Here is a 9,741-nt window from a genome sequence, read left to right as displayed (position 1 = left end):
TCTTCTGTGTCCTTTCCAGATTCCAATTCACTTAATTACATGTGTAAGGCACATTGCAAAGCTCCATCACTAGATGCTTGATTCCCACTAATACTTTCTGCCTAGCTAAATTCTCTCTGCTTTTTCATCTCTGTGTAGCAGTCATCTTCAGTTCCTGCCCTGGACTATTTGAGAGTGTACAGCCTCTTATATGCTGCTCTGTTTTATTCCAGATGTGATCTGGGGACAAATGAAATGATTCTTGCACATATAAAATCCATAAAGATGAAAGGTGTTATAACTGTATGTTAATTATTCATCACTAGTATTACACATACTAATGTTTTCCTCAAAGTACAATGCACCCCACAGAGCTGTAAACATGTTAAAGAGCTGTAGTTTTTCATTTAAATTTGGCACAGAACTCAAATGAAGTTCACCAAAGAGGTAGGATCAAGATCAGATTTTGTGAATATAAAATCCTTTCCTCACCTAGGGATGAGTTTAGAGAAGGAGGGAACAAAGAGTTCAAAAATATGCGTTGTTGATCGCTTCTGGTGTGCCATGAAGTCTTTGCATCAGATAGAGCACGATTCAAAGCCACCTACTAAAGCACATCCCCATACACACAGCAAGGATGCTGAAATCTCTGCTGAGCACAGAACTGCTTAACAGTGGCTGCAAAATTACCCTGTAGGCTGTCCAGCCTGATTAACTACTGACGTCAACAAAAATAGCAACTGGAATTTCCTGCAGCTAAATATATATATTTTTTCCCTATAAAGCTGTTTTGGGTCCAAATACAAAGATCTCTGAACAACTGTGTGAAACAATCAACTACCAGCAGTAACGCTTAATGGCTCTGTTCAATGTAAACTGTGCACTTAGGAGTGATCACGGTATAATTATAGGAAAAATGCATTAACAAATAAAGCTTTTAAGGGGAAAAAAAAAAAAAAACACACTCAAAATCAGACAGTAAGTTGGAAATGAAGTTGTGAATCTCAGGTAAATTCAATACAAACTGCAGTCACTCTAAATAGGAATAGCAATAAAAAAAAGCCTTGGTATTATATTGTTATGAATGAATTGGCGAGTGTTCTCCTGTTGTTTTACTTTTTCTAAATTGTGCCAACAGATGCGATTTAAAGGAAATAAGATTAAGTTGTAAAATGGAATCTTCTGCGGTAGTAATCACAACAGACTAAATGACTGTCCCCAGCTCCTAACAGGAGGCAGCAAGGAGCTTTCCCCTTAGGAAAGGGATATTAATGTTGGAATTTTCTTTCTGTGCAAGTCTGAAGAAGCCCAAGGTTGAAGTGAAAAGATGGACTACAGGCTGTGAGTAGAGAGGTGAGACAGGGTGCTGGATGTGATCCTATTGCTAGATGAAATGTGTGTATATGAATGTGAACGTTTGTGTACCTGGATGTACATGCACGTACATGTTTAGTTAGCCTAACATCAGGAAAAAGATTACACTTCTGCTTTATAATACATAATACATTTATATAATGGAAATACATGAAATAACTGCTGCCCAAAAAGGAGAAATCAGATGGGAACAGTGACTGGCAGCTGCTGGGAGGAAGGAGAGGGAATCAGTGTTAGGACACCCAGCACAAGTTCTGTCCGGGGATGTAAACTGGCAAAGGCAGCTCCCAGCTCCAGCCAGAGGGTATATCCAGGGCTCGAATCCCATGCTATAATGTCTCATCCACCCCAGAGCTGCCAAATATTCAGTTTCTAGCAAGCAGGAAATGGCAGCTCCCCAAGCACATGTGGGGTAAAAGGCAGAGCTGGGAGCTGCTGCAGGCCAGCCAGGAAACCTCACCTGTGTGGCCCTGTATAAATCCAGCATGTACATCACTGGCATTTTCTTTCCTGCTGACTGGAAAACACAATGATCACTGCAAGCAGAAGATAAGTGCAGCAAGTTCAAAACCATTTTATGTTTTGGATGTAGTGCTGCATTAACATGAAGAAAATCAGAGGAGCTCAAGCTCAATTATTTAGATTTGTCTCATCTGTCCAGACCGAAGAACTACATAGGGTCACAGAGCCGTTATCTTAGTCTGTCATGTCAACAGACGACAAGATTTTTGTTACACGGGAAACTTGGAGATATGTACATCTTCTGGGGTTTGATCGCTACGCAGCCTGGCTGCACTCCCCAGCAGCACATGAAATATGCAGCCCATGTCAGTGTCTCAACAGCGTCCCTGGCAGTTCTCATGAGCTCCAGTCTCAGCAGGAGGTAAGATGCTATACATCATTAAATCAGCACCAATCAGCCACCTATTACTGGTGCAGGAGGAAGGCTCATTCAACAAGTGTTCCCGGTAAGGAATAATCACTAATAATGAACACTGCATGAAATTCTACGTTATCTGTTGAAACATAGGCCAGTACCAGAAAAACATCTCTAGTGCACTAGACATCTCTAGAAGCACTAGACATCTCTAGAAGCACTAGAATAACATGCCAAAAGCTGTTTGAAATTAGATATTTGGATTAATGTTTATGCACTTATTTAAGGGCCCTCAGCTCCGACAGCCCCTAGATGAAGTAGACAATATGGCTTTGGCTTTGAAAAAATTAGCATGCATCTCAGTAGGGCATTTTAGTCTCCAGTTAATGTGACTGGAAAAGATAATTTTCCCATAATATAACAGACGTATTTGGGGGGTTAAGTTTTGGTTGAAACAAACACTTTCCTCCAGGCTTCCTGTAAGAAATTAAATCTTTGAGTTTTTTTTGTTTGTTTGTTTGTTTTGTGTTGTTTGTTTGTTTGTTTTTCTTTACTGTTGGTTATTGGAGGGTAGGCAGGATAAACAGAGGGCAACAAAAATGGAAGGTTAAACAGTACCAGGTTTCTCAGGCTATGTTGAAGACACTAGACAGTGCTCACTCTGCTCTGCTCAGACACACAGTTGCTGTTCTGAATAGCTGCCCATATGGAAAATTCCTCTCTTTGACCAAGGAGGCTCTGTGCTAATCTCTGCACTTCTGCCCTGCCTCACTGCCATCACTAAGGAGGACTGCTGCATCTTCTCTCTGGGTTTCTCCAAGCCTCTCCTGAATCTCACTCTAAGCAAGATGAGGTTTTTATGCAGTGGTCTTGCACCTTCCGCTGGACGCCCAAACATTCATCACCCTCCTAGTGCAGACAAAAATGTTTCTTCTTCTGGCCTTTTGTGAGTCTCAGAGTTCACTTGACTTACAGCGCAGTGGGGGCACTGATGCCTGACTCTAAGTTATGGCATGCAATGTTTGCTGGCACCCATTAAGCCCATTTGCAACATCCCCAGGCTCTGCAGATGTTCAGAGGGCTTGGGGATGCCCAGGGCTTGCTCAGCCAGCAAGAGGGCAGCCTCTGATAGACAACATCTGTGTAGACTCACATTTTTTTGTAGCTTTTCAGCTTCAAAATAGAGCTGCAAATCATATTGCTGGGAGTAATATCAGCTGTATCATCAACCTTGAGAATAAAGGGTTTTAGCTGGATTTCCCAAAGAAATGGGTGTACAGTACTTTCTTTCTGCCTGTCAGTCCTCATCTAATACAATCGGAATCCATTTAGCCAATTTCAACCCTTTCTGACAGAGAAGATATTATAGAAGATAAAGAAGAGGATTATATGCTATATACACAAAGGACTACTTTTTTTTTTTTTTTTTCAGAAACTTTGTGTACAAGCTTTTCTACAAGCATATTTGCCTCTTTAATGTGCCACATACATGTTGTTTGCACGGTTGTGTAATGGATGTCATCTTTTTAATGTGTATTTACAAAGAGTTTAAAATATGCCCTGAGATCTTAATTTGGCATGAGAATGATAGTATGCAATTAAAATCTGAAATGAAATACAGCAAGAACATTGTAGGTTGTAACTGCAGTTATTACCAGCAGAAGATGACGTGCCTGAGATACGGTCTGTCTATCATTTTGTGAGTGCAAGTTCTTCAGGGAAAGAACTGCTATCTGTTATGAGGTTGCACACCGCCAATCACGATGGTCACCTTGATCCTCTCTGCTAACATCAGAAAGGTAAGGTAAGATAAGATAAGATAAGATAAGATAAAACCATGCAGTATCATCTGCGACCATGAGTGACACTGGAGTACTTCCCCTGGATTTAGAGGATGGCGCCAATACTGCACCTTCAGCAAGCCCCGCGTGGTAAAAGTTAGTGACCTTTTAATGGTGACAGTTATATGAAGTGGTTTGAATAATTACCCATGAAAAGATCCTTTTATATATCTTTACAGACATCTTGCAATGAGATGCTCTTTTGTGGCATTTTCATTTCCATTCTAAACCACATTAATGATTCACTGAGTTGGAGAATCAGATGGGAAAAAAAATAAATATAATAACAATTTGCTGCTTCCAGCTCTATTGCCTGGAGGCTCTGCCTCACAGGCCACCAGCCAACCTCTGTGGCCATGGTGGGTGAAGGCACCTCCAACAGAGCAGGGAATTTGGGGTGCTCCACCTCACACTGGACCATCTCACCCCACTGCAACTGCTCCCAGGCAGATGATGGGGAGAGATCATCTGAAACAGCTGCAAACAGCTGCAAACAAGCTGCAAACAAACCCACTGAGGGAGATTCTCATTTGGTGTTGCTGACTTTATCATCTGCATCTAAAAGTTTGCAATTCATTGCTCTTATTTAATTCAGCATATACCATACTGCAGCAGAACAGCAAAATGGGGGAGGAAAGAGGAGATGAAAATTGGAGAAAAGGACACTGTGTAACAAAGAAAATGAGAGATTTTAAAGCCGTAATGCAGTTAAAACATTATTTTTTTTTCTTTGTTACAGCTGTTTTCTTTTTTCTCACAGATGTTCAAGGCAGTATCTACCGAGCAAGAAATATCCTGCCCATACAGGAGAGGAATATGAGCTTAATTACATCTGTGTGCTTTTGCAGGAAATCACTGAGGTGATGGACCCACTTGTATTAATCTCATCAAACTCTTCTGCATTATCATCATCCTTCAGGAAAGTTAAACCCACACAGACCTAAACCGTTTTCATTCAGAAGATAGATCCCAAATCAGCATTTCTTTTTTATTTTGCACTTTCAGCATGACAGACAGAATAAAACATATGTTTAGAGAATGGAAGCAGGCTCCACAATGCCCACACAGAACATGAAATGGAATTGAGAAGCATTCTGTGTCACGTGTCTCTTTTAGCCTGTTGGTGAAACCTAAGACCATAGTGATGACAACAGATAACAAATATAAATATTCATCTTTTCAGGGAAAGGTAACCTCAGATCATTATGAAGCAGAGGCTGAACCTCAATTTTGTGAAATTCAGAGGTGGCATCCTCAGAAGACTGAAAGAGTCTCAATCAACCTTAATTTTTCTCTGCAGTTTTTTCACGGCTACGTATTATCAGATAAATTCTCTAAGCTCTGTTGCAGGTCGAGATGGTTCTACAGTCTTTAGGGTGCTTGTATGAGGTGATTAAAGGCACCCCAAAAAATAAACTTAAGTAGCAATCAATCATAGCTTTCCCATGATTTGAAACACACTTAGAAACAGAAACAACAACAACAACAAAAAAAACAACACCAGAAGTGAGAACAGCATTTTATCATCAACTTTTCTAGTATTTCAATTGACTCATTCTTGTGGGAAACAAACAGGTAGGGTAGAAGGAGACAACACGGGAGTTTCCCATGGTAGAAGTAGCTGTCACATAGAACACGAGAAACACAGAATCTAGGACCTTATGACAAAATGAGCATCATGAGGTTATTTCCTGATGGTTTTTCAATCAGTATTTTCACAAATTCGCATGATATGATACCTTCTGTCTTAAGATATTAAGATATTGGCAGGTATGGTTTGTTTGAATTTATGCCAGAGGATTTATTCTAATCTCCTCTTATGCTATGCTCTTCTGCAAGAGCAGAAAAGATGTTTCATCATTTCTAGCAAAGGGGACTCCATCTGATACTCGTGTAATTGTGTTGGAAATCCCTGTGAATCTGGGCAGAAGAGAAACATCACCCAGACGTGTCACCTCTCGAATATTAGTGCTGGTTGTCTGCAGCGCACTCTGACTCCCTGGTTTGCAGGGAGTGGGACTGAAGTCAATGAGTGGGGCTGGAAGTCAGTGCCGCAGTGTCTGGAGCTGAGGGAGATCACTTCGGAAGGTCTGAGTCAAGAGAGCAGAACTGGTCTATACGTCATGGGCCATATTCATCAGAAAGTCACAAGTGGAAAAAAAGCATCAGTCTAGACCATTCCTAACACAACTACTCAACCAGGACCAAATTTGCCATTGATGCATATTAAGAAAGTACTTCACGAATAGCTCACAGAATAAGGTTGCCCTCAGCATGAATACATGTATTGCAAACTGGCCACAAGCAGGGAAAAATGCTGCTTGAACAATATCCCGTGAATATGTTATTCAGCTGATTTGTATGGTTGTTATTTAAAAAATAAATAAATAAAAAAAATAAAAAACACAACAAGAACTCCCCCTCTCTTCCCACTATTCAGATTGCTCAATTCACCACAAATGACACGATGAGTCCCTGCCATCATGGGCATCCAGCCCACGTGGACAGTACATCTGGGGGCACAGCATGTCCCATAACCAAGGGCTCCCAGTGCTGTGTGACCACTTGCGGTGCTCTCCGTAGCTGCTATTGGTACAAAGGACTGACAGGAGATGCTCCTTTCCCTCACCTAGCTCTGCATCCTTGCTTCTCCCTTCTTGCCCCGCTGCCTGTTGCCCCTCTGAGCAGATCACAAAGTCATTTGGGATTTCTCTTTCTTTCACATTTTGACTGCTGCAGCACTTTCCTGCCCTCCTCTCTTTTGCTCCGGCTCTGTAGGCCGTTCATTCATAGCCTGGTTTATCTTTGTGAGCTAAATGGAAGGCGCTTTTGGTGCATTCAGCTGGGGACGTGCAGAAAGAGCCCAGCCGCAGCCTGACGGCACTGGCATTGTGCACGGAGTGGGTCCATTGCCTCACCACCCCCTTATACTCTCAGGACTGAAATACCTGCCTTTATCAGATGCTGTGAGCATGTTTGGCTTTAATTAATTCCAACAGAGATACGTCGGGGCTCAGTAGGCTTGTATTTTGGATGCTAAGCTATGAAGGTACAGCATTGTTCCATTCCATGTATTAAAATGAGGATTCAGCACGAACTGCATAATTAAGGACTGAAAGGAGGAAAAAAATGTGATTGAATTAAACCTGACAGCATAATGCAAGGAATCAATAGCTTTATTTGCTGTTTAATGATGATGATACTGTTTTTATTTCATTATATATGAATCACAAACAGCTTTGTGCTGGCTTAATTGTATTCCTCAGCAAGTAAACTGAGGCATGCAATTTGCACCTGTTAAAGAAAGCTTATTTAAGACTATCATAAATTGGTCCTGAGCAATGAAATCAATTTGCTTCCAATCCAGCTCAACAGATTATCTAAGCATGATATTCTTTTATTTTTATTTTTTTTTTAAAGACAAATAACATAATGAAGATTTTATTTGAATGACGGCAGAAAAACCAAAGGGGCTGTAGCAATGCATCTTGTGATCCAAGCCCCACAATGGCCTGCTTCAGTTTTCACATGTTCAGGATTACACAGCAAACCTAGATTCCTGTCTCTCTGACTTTTGGCAGTGTTTGAATGTACATGCATTTATTGCCTTTCCTTTTCATGGCCTCTCTACCAAAAATATCACATAAAAGAAGCAGAAAGAGGAACAGAAGTGGGTGAAGAAAGAACTCAAAGGAGCCAGCAGAGGAAGGAAGGGCTGTCACAAGACTGAGGTCATTGTAGGTGTTTTTTTTTTAAGCAAAGTAGTGATGAGGAACACTCCACCCATTCATATTTCCTGAAGTCTTAGGAGTGGTTCAGCCTTGAAGAGGTTTGGCCATAGTATATCTGGAAAGGGACAGAGCCGCAAATGAGTTTCAGAAGACTGTGGATGCAAGGATACACTGGCAAAACGAGAAAGAGGTCTCAGGCTGCCACCCGTGACCAGCTCCTTTGTCTTTATTTGTTCTCTTCTCATGGTCTATTTTGCCTACAGTTCCTCTTTCTCCTCTCTGTCTGCCTCTTTGTTGGTCTGGGTCTTTCTAGCAATCCCTGTTTTTCCCCAGCATCCTGGTGAGGTCCAGGTGGGCTGTGTTTGTCACGGTCTGGGTGAGAGTTGAGTGGCGTGGAGCCACCCAGGAACCTGGGGTGCCGTGACCTCTGGATCCAACACAGTGCCCACAGTGGGGTGTGCACAGAAGGTGCAGGCACAGCCAAGTCCAGCCCAGGCTGAGTGGAGGTGAAGTTGGGAGGTGCTGGGGACTATTCCAGCTCTCCTCCTGCCTCCAGGACAAGGGATGCAAGTGCTACTTCTGCTCCTTAGCTTTGTACTGAAGGAACAGCTTTGTCAAACTGAAATTGACTTTTTTTTTTTTTTCCAAAAAAACTTTTTTTTCCCAGTGATCACTTTTCCCTCCTTCTTCATCCTGCAGCACCTGTGCCACTGCTGTATATTCAGTAGTTCATTTTCAGGGAAGTGGGGGGACTCATAATTATTATTGCCATTCCCAAGTTACTTTTGCTTCAACGCTCTGTCCTTAATTCTGGTCTCAATTACAAGGGATTGCACGTTTTAATATTAGTCTGAATTGCCAAAATGAGGAGCTTTAAACAGCTCAACCGTCACATAACAGCTGAGGCCTAATATTGTTTTCCTCTAATCAAGAAATGTTAGCTGTGGAGAGGTGTTGAGGTGGGCCTGACAATAATGTCTCTGCATGGTAAAAGCAGATTTTCATGGCTTTGTGTAGAACCTGCAGATTTCCTTGGGGACCTAATGAATTAAACATTAAGCCTACATATACTATGGTAGATATAATTCCATGATTAAATTCAGGAAAAAAAAATTAAAAAAAAAGCAAAAATGCATCTACATGTGAAGACCTCCAAGACCTTTATGTCCCACAGCGTCATTGGGAGTGTTAAAATGTGGTGTTATCCTAAGAAGTTCTTCTACAACAAATATCACATTACGGGTGTCTATTATTTCACATTGATTTTCCGCATAAAATATATTCGTCTTGAGAGTAAAATGCGTATTTATTTCCTGACTGCAGACCTTGAAAACTGTACGTAGATCCGTATGGACAATGTCTTTTTCCCAGCTACCAGGCATGAATGGCTAATGGGCCAAACTGTGCTGCTGTTGAACCTTGTGCAGTTCTATTGGCCGCACTGCAATTAGGCAGGTCTCGACTAATTAGTTGTCTGTAAACACTTCTGAGGATGATAGAAAGATGGAATAGAAACCTCAGTTTCTGGCTGCCTATCTGCATTCAGTCTGCAGGGCAAAATGAAGACAAAGCAGCCAAAGGAACTCAAGAGTTTTGTTAGACCCCCGAGCAAGAAGGTGTTTTTTTAAGTGGAAATTTCTCAGAGTAAAGTTACATACAAATAGAAAAAATCCCTCTCCTTCCCTCTCCCCTTTGGGCTACCAAATGCCTTATTAGATGCTTTTCTCAGTGTAAGAGGAATCCTTGACAGAGGACTGTCAGCCTCTTGGAATGGTAATTCAGGATTTCAAGCATTCACAAGCCCTTTTCTCATAGGACAGAGCCGAGGCCAACTGTGAAACAAAAGGTGAGGAAGGTTTTTAAGGGAACCGTGGATTAAAATGTGTTCTCTGCTTCTCCCCATGATAGCTTCTGAGAGTAACCAAGGAAAGTGCTTTGT

Source organism: Netta rufina (assembly GCF_964035555.1).
Source record: "Netta rufina genome assembly, chromosome: 2".
Classification (NCBI taxonomy): domain Eukaryota; kingdom Metazoa; phylum Chordata; class Aves; order Anseriformes; family Anatidae; genus Netta; species Netta rufina.
This window is presented reverse-complemented; position numbering follows the sequence as displayed.